The 14,744-nt window shown below is 32.8% G+C and overlaps 1 protein-coding gene across 1 annotated transcript in view; it reads left to right on the top strand.

The window, feature by feature from the left end:
• The window catches only part of LOC113395801 (uncharacterized), a 65,191-nt gene that overhangs the window by 5,120 nt on the left and 45,327 nt on the right, over positions 1-14,744 (top strand). The window lies entirely within an intron of this gene.

The following is a 14,744-nucleotide window of genomic DNA, read 5'->3' as shown; positions in this document are numbered from 1 at the left end:
ATTCCAGCTTACGTATTTAAACCTGACGTATCGTGTTTATTACACACTAAAACCAGTTTATATCGGCATATATATATTTGGTTTTATTTAATATAGCTCTGTACCAAATAATCATTTACATTAAGGAATTAGGTAATTAACAGAAAATTAAGATTAACTACTTTTACGTTAACTTAAGTTAAATAATAATCGTAAGGAATTATATGCAGGACTTATTTTTGTAATGGGTCGCAGTATAAAGGCAAACAATATATATTTATATGTAATCAGTTAAAAATCTTGGTATGGTATATATTTATTAATATATTTTTTTTATATTATATTACATTAATAGCCTATAAATTTCCTACTGCTGGGCTAAGGCCTCCTCTCCCTTTGATGCGAAGGTTTGGAGCATATTCCACCACGCTGTTCCAATGCGGGTTGTTGGAATACACATGTGGCAGAATTTCGACATTAGACACATGCCTGTTTCCTCAAAATGTATTCCTGTACCGTCGAGCACGAGATGAATTATAAACACAAATTAAGCACATGAAAATTCAGTGGTGCATGGCTGAGTTTGAACCCGAAATCATCGGTTAAGTTGTACGTGTTCTAACCACTGGGCCATCTCGACTTATATTTTATTTTAGTGAGAACAATTAAAATATATTATAATATATATGAAATTTAGAATCGTCTCTTGCAGTATTGTTACTAATGTATTAATTTATCTAAAGTAAGTATAATGATTTTGTTATTAACGATTAGCTGTAAAAATAAAAACCGAATTGTTCATTTTCAAACTGTATTTTATTGCAAACTTTTTATGATGGACGCAATTATACATTTGTTCTTGAGCAAGCGATTCTCGCGATTTCTGCATTCTGCTCCACTATTACAGATGGGTTGCACATTTTTGTGTGAGAAAAGCCTCACAATGGTGTCTGAAGGCTCTCACGCTCTCTTGGCTGTTCTTGCGCCACTTCGATACTCGGTTTGTCATCGTGTCACTGTCCTTAGCAGTTACATTGAGCTTTATTAAAGGGTTCAATATTTAGTTATATTAATAGCCGAGAGCGACCAATTTTTTTTCGCTTCGGTTCCGCACTTCATGCTCATGAAGCCGTTCCTAGACATCACATACACGCGACCTCGAAAGTTGCGATTTTGTATTCCCGAATTACGCCTCAAATTTGCAAAAGGAATCATTTCTTTATTATGTGGCCGCATATCAATCGTCAAACGATTTATGACTAATATACCGTATTGTATTTTAAACCAATTAAAACCGTTAACAGTTTTTTTATCAGTTTCTCAACGCTTAAACAGAATTGGGTAATCTTTCAGATCACCTTGTTATCTAGATAATTTTTTTTGTCATTTGTTAATAATTCTCTGTCTCGTTTACTTTATAGATTCAAAGAAATCCAAACAAGTGGAGCGTTGAAAAGGGTCGCGACAAAAAACATCGATAAAAGTGGTTCTGTTTATCTTTTTTTATTGAGCCATGCGTGGTGATGTTTTGGTAAAGTTATCTAATAAATAGACAGATGAGATGATATGTCATAGATTATTAAGATATATTACCAAAAGTTTATAGATTAGTGATGTTATTTTTAGTTAAGTAATTTAGAATTAAAGTTCACTAGGTACGTTATGTACGTGACCGCCATTGTTGTCGGACATCGATTTTTAGCTTTTTTTTTATTTGAAATACAATTTAGAAATAAAACGCGACGTTTTACGAAATTTGTGAAGTAAGTCTCTATGCTAATCCCGAATTTAATTTTATTTAATTTTAATATACTTTTTCTTGTGATTGTCATTGTTGAATGTAAACATTAATATTTTATTGATAATTATTTTACCTAGCCCTTTTGTTTTTTTTTTAATTTTCCATAGAAAATTTATGTGCGAGTTATATTAATAATACTAGCTGTTACCCGCGGCTTTGCTCGCGTAGAATATGAATAATTGAATATATTTACAAATTAACTTAAAATATTACCTTAATGTAAGACCTCTTTGTTGACATTGGTGTGTATTTCATAGCTTCTAATTTCAAAAATGACGGTCTTCCAGACTATCCTATATACAAAATATCAACCCCTATTTCCCTCTTTAGGCGTAAAATATCCAGAAAGGTTTACATACGTATCAACTCATTTTTAATCGGTATCCCAAAAAGAAAATTTCATGCTTCTAACTTCAAAATCACAGATTTCCAGACTAACCTGTATACGGAATGTTAACCCATTTTCCCTCCTAGGAATAGAATTTCCAAAATTCGCTCCTCAGTGGGTGTCATGATATGTTTTCCAAATAAAAAGTGGTCTATGTCCTTTCTCAGGCTCTAGACTATATGTGTACCAAATTTCGTTTAAATCGGTCCAGTAGTTTTGGCGTGAAAGCGAGACAGACAGATAGACAGAGCTACTTTCGCATTTATAATATTAAGTATGGAAGTATGGATTTGCAAACATATTTTCTGAGGTGTGTTTTCTGAATCATTTTAACGAAATGCAGTGACACGATTTTATTCAACTTTAACCTGCAAACCTAATTACGAACTAAAAAGAAACGAACTAAAAATAAATGAAGCCTAAAAGTAACTATTCAATTGAAACTAACCTACCTAATAAAGTGCGAGTCGGACTCGTGGACCGAGGGTTCCATATACATATTTATAAGTATGTAAATAGCTCACAGATCTATCAAAAGGGAATGATGATTGAAAATATTTCCCTTTTTTCAAGTTTTTTAAATTTTCTAATGTAAGCAGAGTCCTGCTCCTAAGCAAAATGTACGCAGTGTGGGATCAATTTATATTGCTTATTTTTATAAACAAATAAAAATGAAAAAAATCATGATTTTCATTTTTTTTTAGTTTATTGTGCTATAATAATTATCTTCATGCCAAATTTCAAGTTTCTAGGACTACGGAGTTTCAAGAAAAAAAATACGATTCCCGTTTATTCCCTATCCCTTGGGAATTCCGAAATATCCTAAAAATAGTTTTTAGTTGTTGTTATAACCTACTTGCGTGGTAAATTTGAAACCCCTAATAATTATAGTTACGGAGATAGAGATACTTTAGTTCGAAAATATAAATCTCATTTATTCCCTATCCCGTGGGAATTTTGAAAAATCCCTTCTTAGTGCATACTTCTAGGATACTCAAGGTATACGTGTGCCAAATTTCAAGTCTCTATGTCCAGGGGTTTATCCAGTGGTATAGTAGTTTAGGGTGTGCGTTGTCTGTCAGTCACTCAGTAACGGAAGAGTTTTATATATATTGATTGAGGAGAAACGTCAAACCTTATTAATTCCACGAACATCTTACGCTCATCATTGATGACTCATTCATGAATGAATCATTTTCTCGATGATGGAAAACTAAACAGTCGAACAAAAAAAAGAAAAATCACTTTGTCCTCTACACACGTCCAAATCGATTGAATAATGATTGCCAAAAAAAAAACATGATATCGGGTAATTTAAATTGACATTAAAACGAAATGCAGTCTGTATTTGTTTTTGAATAATATATTTTTTCGACAATTTTTTTTTATCTGTGACACTGCCATGAATTGTTGTTAAGAGTTTAACTAAAAAAGTTTAGTATCATCTGATTTTTATCTACCGCCAGGAACTACCGGCGTACCTACTGTTTTCTCGTTGTAAGTGTCTACATATTTAAAAGTGACTTCGAAAACTTACGCTATGAATATATCAAATAATATTTAGAAGTTAAGTTTAGTCGTATTCTAAATCTATATTTTTAATATCATGTAGATATTAAAATTTATGTTCTTCGATATTTTTGGTCACAATATCGATTAATATTGGCCTTTATTGATCGATTTCATATGGTCTCTACGGCACTTAATTAGTAAACATATCACCGTGAATCTCCGTGGCTTATCATCAAGAATTAAAAGAATCCACTCGCCTTTTATTAATTCATCGTACTGGGGGCATCTCCGTCATAGTTATACTTTTATAAATTATAGTAAGCTCACAGTAAATTCAACATGAAGTCACGCGTATAGAAGAGTGTGAATATATGTTAAGTCAAGTGTTTTAAGAGTAATTTGCGAGCGAAAGCAGCTGTTTACCCAAACCGCGGCGAACATACATTATGCACGCCGCACGCGACGTCGCGTGTTGACAACACTGGATATTCCTGCATTCTAGTTTGTATTTAGTGTTACCCAACGCGCCGTAAATTATCGTATTTGTCATACCTTTGTTTTTGTGTCGAATTCGCCTTTTCCTCCTCAGGGTAATTGTAATGTCACTTATTAAACTTAGAAAAAAATATGTCAGATTATTTAAGAGATATACATTGAATACTAAGTGCTCAAATAGTAATGCATAGACAAGTGTATGGTCAATGTTACCATGGACACAATTTCTAAACCTGTCAGTGGACAGATAATGTATTAAAAATGTTATGTGTATACTATGTTCCCGTTCCGGCTTCGTCCGCGTTAAATAAGAATTTGTTTTACTTCCCGATTGCAGCGCACCCTGCCGTGTCCAATCTTAACCATTCGCGTCCTTGGATGTACTTATGTGTGACGCAAATGTAACAAAAAATGTCATCAAAATCGGTCCAATCGCTTAGAAGATTTTTATATATATAATTAATACTACAATTATATTCTAATACCTATAAGAAGAGGTAATTGTTTCCCATCAAATAAATTGTTTAATCTACCTTTCCACTATGATGAAAAAGTATGGGACATTCCTACGTTTAAATGGTAGAGAGATTTAAAAGTCAGTGAGTACAACCAATCGGTTGACGTTTTTGTTGCGCAGGCGCTGGAGATGTGCGCCATTGTTCGGTGGCTCTTGCATTCCATCTCTGGACGTTGCCCTTCTTTCAGAATCATTTAACAAAAAAAATTAACACTTTAACTTGTAAATTAATGACGTGGAGCTGTCAAATTTTAAACTTAGTATTAAGTCACGCAATCATGTTTTGTATAATACCCATTCTCTAATATTTTATATATATTATAAATGTCTACGATTTAAATAACTAAAAAAAATAAAAAATAGTATAATTTTATTTTGAACGTTTAAGGTTCCTTCACACTATGCCCTTGATAAAAAAAGATTCAAATAATGCATATTTGCTTAGCTATCGTTTGCCAGCATCCGTTTGCCGTCAAGGTTTTACGAATGGATAGATAAGAATCGTTATTAAAAGCATGTATTCCATGACAGTTGTCATGCTATAAACCACGACACGGCTCTATATTTTCTGCAGCCATAAATATCTTACATGAAATTGTAAGTTAAATTATCTCATGTAAAACAGTGAAAAACAAGGATCACAATCTGTGTGCTGTTGCTGTTTGACAGTAGAAGAGGCTAAGCTATTTTATTTAATAACAAGTTTCCTAATGCGCTTCTTGCAGTAATTGTATAAATAAATATTTCATTTCGTCACTGTTAAATGGAAATATTCTTTAGTCAAGGAGGCTAATAAACGCACTCTTGTGGCATGTGATAATTATAAAATACTTTGTTTTTTTAATACGACGATTCATTGCTACTCTCTCTTTCTCGTATGGATGGATGCCATGCCTTATATCACACGTTATACGATAAACGTTTATTTTAAAAGTGGGTTAATCCTTTGGGGATATGTAATATTTGTGGCTTTGGGGCGTTGACTGTTATGTTAACTATCAACAGTAATGTTTGTTTGTTTTTATTCCTTATCTCTTAAAAGGGTCATGAAAAGTATTGATAAGTTTGATTTAATTATTACAATATTGGAATACTTAAACTATCAGGTGTTTGGATAACATAAATTGCACAATATTTTGACACGGTTGAATCAAATATTTTATATATGGTAAATGAATCTATATCTATACTAAGATTATAAAAGAAAAAGTAACTCTATCTACCTATTCACGCTTAAAGTGCTGAACCAATTTAGATGCAATTTGGTGTGGCGATAGTTTGAGTGCCGAGGGAGTTTGAGGGAGGACATAGGCTATGATGTATGTGTTTTTATTGCGGAAATCATCCCTTACGATGTGAAAAGGCGGAGGAGGGGATAGAAGTTTGTATGGAGAATCGATAATTTCTTTAGTAAATATAGTTTATGCATATTTGAGTTAATGAACTCTTGTGTAATTTTATATTTTTCGCGCAGGTAAAGCCACGAGTTCAGCTGGTTTTTAATTTAGTGAATGTTAGCGTTCAATCAAAATTGAAATTGCTAGGAGTTTATAAATCACGAGCCTTATTGTTTGCTTACATCAATAAATAAGTGAACGGCTCCTTATAAAGAGCGAAATGAGTGAATTATATCACGTTGAATGGGTGAAATAAATTTTGTAAAGATCCATATTAGAAGACGTCATGATACAATTGTTAGTTAAACTTTTACGTAAAGGACTATTTAGTATTAATTAAACACTTACTTAAGAATAACACAAGTTGCAGTAATAATTATATTCTAAGTGAGATCTTAATATGGTCTTAGCGTGTGCTTCGGTTCTATTGTCTTGATTATGCTCGGTGCGGTGGCTGTAACGTGTGGCTGGCGCCGAGTTCATTTGGTTCAATTGCCGGCAGCTGCCGATCTACGGGCCGGAGATTAGTCATCCTGTGGACCTACCGTTTGTTTCAAATTGTGTTTGACTTGTAATTATGTTAACATTCTCGATGCGTCTCAATGTTAACCAAATAGAGCTATCTGAATACGTTAACTACTTCAAATATAATTGTATTGATTTGTTATCTTTATCTTTTGTTCAATCTAATACTATAGTTTTAAATATAGATAATTATAACCGTATGATAATCAAATATACACGTCGCGAAAGTTTAAAGTGTATTTTACCCAACGTTCGAATTCTATTGAATTAGATAACGTTTTAGGACCACTCTGTAAACAAAGGTTGCGCAGTCGAATACGTTATGGAAAAAACATTAGCCCAGTGTCCACAGTTTATCAGCGTCAAGTAAACAAATAGTAAGTTTTATCAGTGTCAGTGTGTTCGTGTGCACTGCTATTTACGGCTACACTTTTTTCAATATTGGAATCGAATGCATTTTTCGGTCAATTATCAAAACTCGTAATTTTTTTTAGCATTGTGTAGTACCACCGCAACATTTGATGGACTAATAATCTGGGAATGTTATCTATACGTTGCTTCATATGTATTGTACAGCATTCACGACCTTATTAAGCTGGATGAAGAAAGAAAATGTTAACACTTCCATTGCAATGATATAATTTCAAACTGTACTTATTCTGGATGAGCCATATATACGAGTGGAAATCCTAAGACAAAAGTTCTGCAAAACACGTTAATAACGTATAGGTACGTTATATTAACGGGAACCAAAGGAAACCTTTAGTGTTATACAATCCGTAATTCGATGAGATCCTTCATAGAATTAGCAAGGTTATTTAACTTTATATTTATAACCGTCCAGTCACTGACCCCTATCAGTTATCTTATCTTTAGAACGCTGGTTTAATTACAAGGTACGGTGTACAAAAACAATGGGCGTTCAAATGAGATTAAGCTCAAAATTATCTTGTTTGGTTGTTGATTTGGAGCGTAACGCACGCGAACATTGATGCCAGCTGCAACGCTGACGGGAACAAAGATGTTCTGTGACTATACTACGAATTTTTTTACAGCAGACACAAAATCCTCACGATTGGCTAGTGAATTCTTTCTACAGATATTGGTAGTTTAAGGTTTACCCTTACACCTTAAATGGGCAATATCTACAGTAACTAACCCTTTAAACTGGAACACTACCATATGGGACTGATGTTCCATAGAAACTAAGAATGGGTGATGCTTACGCAGGCAGTTACAAAGCCTACCGGATTGGACACTTAAGATATAATATCCTTTCCTATCTTTATAGGACGGCTAGGCCAAGGGCTAGAATTGTCTGGGACAGATTGAAATATGTAGGACTTTTATAGACTTTTTTCTAGGGTCTGAAAAAAACTAGAATCTTGCACTGCTATAACTATTACGACATATTTATCATTTATTAATATAACTTTTATTAATAACAACGAAAAATAATAATGCGACGGTCCGTAAACCGTTTCATAGAATCTTCTGTAATCTGTTCAAATTTCCTTCGATATTTTGAAATTTAGCAACTATGTTTTAGGTACAACGCCTACTCAATTTTGTCACAAGGCCAAATTGCATCAATTTACAGTTTGGGTGTAATTCCAGCAAAACGGGCAGTGGGAAGCGAGTCGGTTAATTGGTCTCTAATTGAATAGAATCAACTCGGCTTTGTATCGAGATAGCCTTGTTGATATCAAGTTAAAAATTCAATTAAACAAGTGCGTCTATTTTGCGCGTTATGTTTCTAGCATTGGCTTCGGATACAGGTTTGGTAACTTCATTTCGTTTGTTGGACATTTTTTTATATGAATCAAAAAAGAGTGGGTTTGTTGCCAGATCATCTCGGTAGAATTCATATTCTGAACCGGAAGTATTATGGGATTATCAAATTTTAGCGAAAAAACTGACTTCAGTTTTTTTTTTCTTTAAATTGTAATGGGCAAACGCAAAGTATACTTTCTTAAACTAAAAAATAATCAATTCAAATCGTTTCATAAATGACGAAGTTCGCAGGGAACAAAAATGTTTTTTTTTTTTTAATTCACTTACACACACATAAGGACTATTTGAGTAAAGTATACTCAAACACCATGCCATCGTGTCAATCTGTAGCATTGATTTTACTTTACGATACTATATATTTAGATTTATGAACTTAGTTCGGAGTCAGTTGTATTATACGATGTATGTTATCACTTTTTACGGTTATCTTTAGAGTTATTATAACATATCGTAACGAATAATAAAGTGTAGATGTAATGGATGCTTTAACCGCAAGCCTTGAAGACGTGACCCTATAAATAAACAGTGTTCAGTTAACATACGAACCACAAAGCGTGATGAAAATTAATACGGATTGATATTTGAAATTATTAATCTAATTATAAACACAAAATAGGTAAATAACACGTTGTCCAGATATCCTTCTAAGTACATGTATTACAATACTATATTGGTCTTGAACGTCAAGTCAAAATTAATTATAAATTTGGTATTTGAAACTTTACATTTTTAGAAAAGGCCATATTATATTACAGAAATGATATATATTCGTTTAATCGCGTTATTAATAATTAATTACAAGAGTTAAATTAAATAGCTTAGAGGAAAGCTAAGATCAAAGTCGCTTCTCACATTGGCCACCCCAAAAAGTATACAATTACTACTTTGTGTACATGGTCCACAAACGTCACAAAGTATTGACATAGCGACGTCACAGAAACGTCATTTCACAGATCGGTTTTGACAGTAACTGTCATAACTATGGCAACTCCAAGAATCAACCGTTATTGAATGAGTCAGGTGTTGTAGCCAGTATATTGGTTATTTGACGTTTCTTGGTGATTTGATATCAAAGAAATGTATACATATTTCAAACATTTTAATCTCTTCATTAGTATTTGTTCTATTTATGTGCAAAGTCAATTAAAAATCATATCATTTACAATTAAAATAAATAGTTCAGTTATGGGATGAAATAATTGAGTCAGTATTGATTGTGTCCATACTTCTGGTATCGAGGCTATATTCAGCTTTGCTTATTCAGCTTTGTATTAACGTAATAACCATTGAATGATTCGTTGAGTGGTTAGCTTATATATCTACAAACTACGAGATTCTGAATTGAAATCGTGTCAAAAAAGTTATTGAGTCTTTCTGACAATAGCGACCGGGTTAAAAGACCGGAAAAGAAAGTTGTGCCTCAGAAGGGATGTAGAGTCGCTGCTCCTAATCTCTATCTATCGAATTTTATCGTTGGATCATGAAAGCAAAGAAATATGAGTGAATTTGTAGTGAAAACACATGTGCAAACATAAACACGACCTCCGTGGACGAGAAGTGTGTACACCGGTTTTCATGGGTACGCCGCTCCGAGGTCCCGGGTTCGATTCCCGGCCGAGTCGATGTAGAAAAAGTTCATTAGTTTTCTATGTTGTCTTGGGTCTGGGTGTTTATGGTACCGTCGTTACTTCTGATTTTCCATAACACAAGTGCTTTAGCTACTTACATTGGGATCAGAGTAATGTATGTGATGTTGTCCAATATTTATTTATTTATTATTTACTGAAAAACAAATTAGTTAATATTCGAGGTCGTTGCCGAAAATCGGTCATGATTACTTCAACGTAGTACTTATTATCTGCCTATAGTATTTTTTGTTATACTAACGGTATTGCGAGTCGAAACGGTAGTTGATCTGGAATGATATTTGGATCTAATAATGTTTTTGTTCATCATATCTATAATGCTTCTATGAACACATTTTTGGTACTATTCTCATTTGATTATCTTTTTTCTCCCGAACGGCGGTCGATTTGGAGCAATGTCACAAGAAACGTAACAAGAAGTAGTTTTGTTTCAATATTTACAGGCGTTATCAGAGCGATAAAAATTGCTCCTAACTCTTTTTCAACATAGGGTATTAGAAATTGGTCGGAATCGACTTACAGGGTATTATTACGTAAGGGAAATGAATCAGTTAGGTATAATAGATATGCCGAGTATATGACGTGGCTATCGAGTGGTTTTATTTTTTATAAAGTTTCATGACGTATTTAATGTATGACATTTATGTTTCTGTGTTTTATATGTACACGGTGCAAGTAATACAAGATAGGAAAGAAAATAAATAACTTATTTTGTATGTAGTTTAGTATCGACGACTGGAATCCTGCATGTGTCTAATTTCAAGGAAATTCTGCCACATGTGTATCTAGCAACCCCAATAGGAGCAACTTGATGGAATAAGCTCCAAACCTACTCCTCAAAGGGAGTGAACTTTACTTTTTTTACTTAAAATAACTATTTAGTCAAATATTGCGTGATGCTGAGATATTTTGACATAAAAAAAAAATAATTAAAACGATGCTTGAATAGAAAGTGAACTGAACTGTCACGCGATCACGAAAGAAAAGTTTGTTAAATCGCTATCCTCTGACAATCTTCTGTAAATTATGTACCACTAAGTTATTTATATAATAGGGCTCATTTCTGAAAAGAGCTGACATTATCTTTCTATTTTCTCTTGCAATTTTGGACATAAAATTTTTAAAAAAATATTTCGGAGCATTTAATTCAGTTTCAAATTTATATTTACTTGTATCTAATATAAACTTTTAAAAGATTCCTTCTTTAAACAAAAACTACACTCTCTTAACGATTCTAAAGTATTTGAAAAGTGTAGATGAATAAAAATAATTGCATTTAATTAAAGGTTTACGCGAGTGGATTAAGCTACCGGAAGTAGTAAATGATGATGTTAACTTCCTTCCGATCACGGCCATGGAATTCGGCCACGGCGCGGCGGCCATGCGCATGAATTATAGTGCACAAGCGTGTGCGAAAGCACAGATGCACTCTCTATTCCCACACTCTCGTAAACCGATGACATCGGACGGAATTCAAAATCAACTTTTTTACTTGCCTTCTGAAATACAGAAGCGTTAAAACTTTACACGCGAACAAATTTACGGAAAGAAATATACAAAAAAAAAAATAAAACTTATTGACCTTTTCCGAGATAAGAAACATGTATTAAAAAAATTATATACATTTCTGTTGTTTGTCACCGAACCTGAGACGTTGGCATCCGACTGGGAGACTGCTAGTAAAATATGAAAAAAAAATTAATGATTCAACATTTAGCACTACACGCAATGCAACTAATCAGTGCTTAATTACATCTTCAAGGCAAGATGACTCTCACAGCGGATTTACCCTTAAATGGAATGCCGTTGTAAATTCCTTTCTTGATAAATGCTTTAATCATTTTCAACACATTTCTGAACTATTTGTACGTATTATTTTTAAGATTTTATATCCAGTTAAATTAAAGGAATATAAAACGGTCGAATTAGTGTTTAAAATTCGAATTAAATTAAAGACACTTGATAAATAAGAGGAACTATATTTATTTATGGTAATAATTAAGCAAATCATTTATGGTAAAAAAATGGTGCTTACCTTGATAGATATCATATTTTTTTTCACACATGGATATTTCCATGTGTAAACAGTTAATATAAAGTAAGCTTCGAGCTATACGCAATAATTACGTCACACACTCTGTGGCCAATGATTTACAGATCTTTTTCATGACAATATTTATAAAGTAGCGTCTGCATAATAGTTTTTATTCTTTGACATCCATATATAGCTTGAGTTTTTTTGTAAGAAAATCTGGTTTGTTATTTTTATACAGTGATCAAGTCGTGCCGTGGGAGAGTGAGGTTTAAGACATTTCGCATTGTCGTTGCGTGCATTCGTGGCGGGGAAGGGAGAGGGTTAATTAGTTGTTACCTGATTAATTTTGATAAAGTATTTGACATTGTTATGACGTGAACTATATCGCGTGTGTCCTTTTCGTGCTGTTAGCGCGTAATTAGCCATTTTAAATAGTATATCGAAAATTAGATTTCTTTAACATAAGCGACATTCACAACTAGAATATATTTAGACGGGATCGATACACAGTACAAACATTAGCATCGAATTGCTGATGCAAATATCATAATGCTAAGGTGAAATCTGGGCCGGTTACCCTGCAGCCAGTAGTGACAACTGCGCCCGTTAGCAAACGTATTTGAACTCCCTGAGAACAGATGGCATATTAAATTGTCTTATTTAATAAATATGTATTTTTCCTAATTTTCAAGCAAGATTTATTTCAATAAGTTGATAGATAACATGATCTGAAATTCAATGTAATAACCTATTTTTGTAATTTAAAATTCTGATAGTTGATGCATTATTGTTGCAATAACAATAAGTAGGTACTTGTCACAACATTCGAATGGGAATAAGATATCAGGTTCTTAGGAACAAACGCAGTCGAACTACAAAAAATACATTACTACACAATCCTCATTTAAACCAGACTTAACAATAGATTCTGCCCTTCATCAAACCTCATGCGATAATGACCTTTATATTAAAGGAACAAACGTCAATATTCCCATGTGTCATATATTCCTCAGAGCATTGAAGATATTCGCACGTGATAAGAATCCAAGACACTAAAAAACATTGACATTTAAGTTTGAATGAAAAAATTAAATCAATTACTGACAATGTTTTCATGTTTTTTAAATTTATTTTATTACACAAAAAAAATACAATATGACGGTCTTCAAATAATTCAATAAATCTGACAATGAGTGAAAGTAAGGTATTAATATCAAAATGAATTCCAAATACTATATACATTATTATATATTATTATTTTAAATTAGATGTAATATGACCTTTTCGTTAGGTTTTAATTAAATAATAGTCTATATTTTTAAATTAAAAATACAAAGTATCCTGTTCCACGATGTAATGACTGATGCGAATTTTCATAAGAATATGTATTTAAACTAACAAACTTTCGCATTATTATAGTTATGATTTATTCTGGTCGAGCCGAGATGGCCCAGTGGTTAGAACGCGTGCATCTTAACCGATGATTTCGGGTTCAAACCCAGGCAGGCACCACTGAATTTTCATGTGCTTAATTTGTGTTTATAATTCATCTCGTGCTCGGCGGTGAAGGAAAACATCGTGAGGAAACCTGCATGTGTCTAATTTCAACGAAAAACTGCCACATGTGTAGTCCACCAACCCGCATTGGAGCAGCGTGGTGGAATATGCTCCATACCTTCTCCTCAAAAGGGAGAGGAGGCCTTATCCCAGCAGTGGGAAAATTTACAGGCTGTTTATGTTTTTTTTTTTATGTTTCTGGTCGCACACGCGCGCATTATTGGAGAAATGTCGGGAAGTCTTCGGGCGAAGTCTCCAAACTTTAAGGAGCGGGCGAGTCGGAATTTGAAATTTGAAAAAAAAAAACGTAAATAGAACGAGCATATTAAGAAATGATCGATTTCGATCGAGATCGATTCCAATAAACGGTTATTGTTTCATAGTGACATATTTTTAATATTCAATGTTATTGGTCACAATTAATAGCAATAATAGAATAGAAGATTTCATGAGTTTGTTAATTTTTATATGACGCAATATATAGAAAAAATCGAATCGAAAAATAATAATCATGAAGGGATTATTGTGACATTCTAAAATAGACACACAATTTACTATTTATGTCACGTTGACAAGGCGTCGATGTATAATTGTCACAGCCGTCACGTGGCGAATGAATAATGAAGGCGTTTATTTGTGTTCGACTGTACGTCTTGTAAAAATATATATTTATATAAATTATCAAAATTGCAATTTAAATATTTTGTCGAATGTCCTTTAACAATTTTAATCGATAAGTAAAGATTTCGTAATCGATTTTGACTCAAATAATATTATTTGTTTTAAAATGCGATCGACAATGTTCGACATTAATAATATTCCATAACGTATTAGAATTAGATGTTATCGCAGTACTCATATGGAAGTTATTTCACTGTTTTCGTACATGTGAACTTCATAATAAATACTGCAAATATTTCAATTAAAAATAAATGATATGAATTTTAACTGGTTAGTAGGTATTAGTAAATATTTTATTTAATCTTTTCGTGTTTAAATTTTTATTACTTAACTTTTATTACGACTTTATTTATGTAATTAATTTTTTATGGATTTTCTTCCAAATTACTAATTAAATGCCTTAAATAAAGTGTCGTT

The sequence above is a fragment of the Vanessa tameamea genome, chromosome 4, assembly GCF_037043105.1.
Source record: "Vanessa tameamea isolate UH-Manoa-2023 chromosome 4, ilVanTame1 primary haplotype, whole genome shotgun sequence".
Taxonomy (NCBI): domain Eukaryota; kingdom Metazoa; phylum Arthropoda; class Insecta; order Lepidoptera; family Nymphalidae; genus Vanessa; species Vanessa tameamea.
This window is presented reverse-complemented; position numbering and strand designations above follow the sequence as displayed.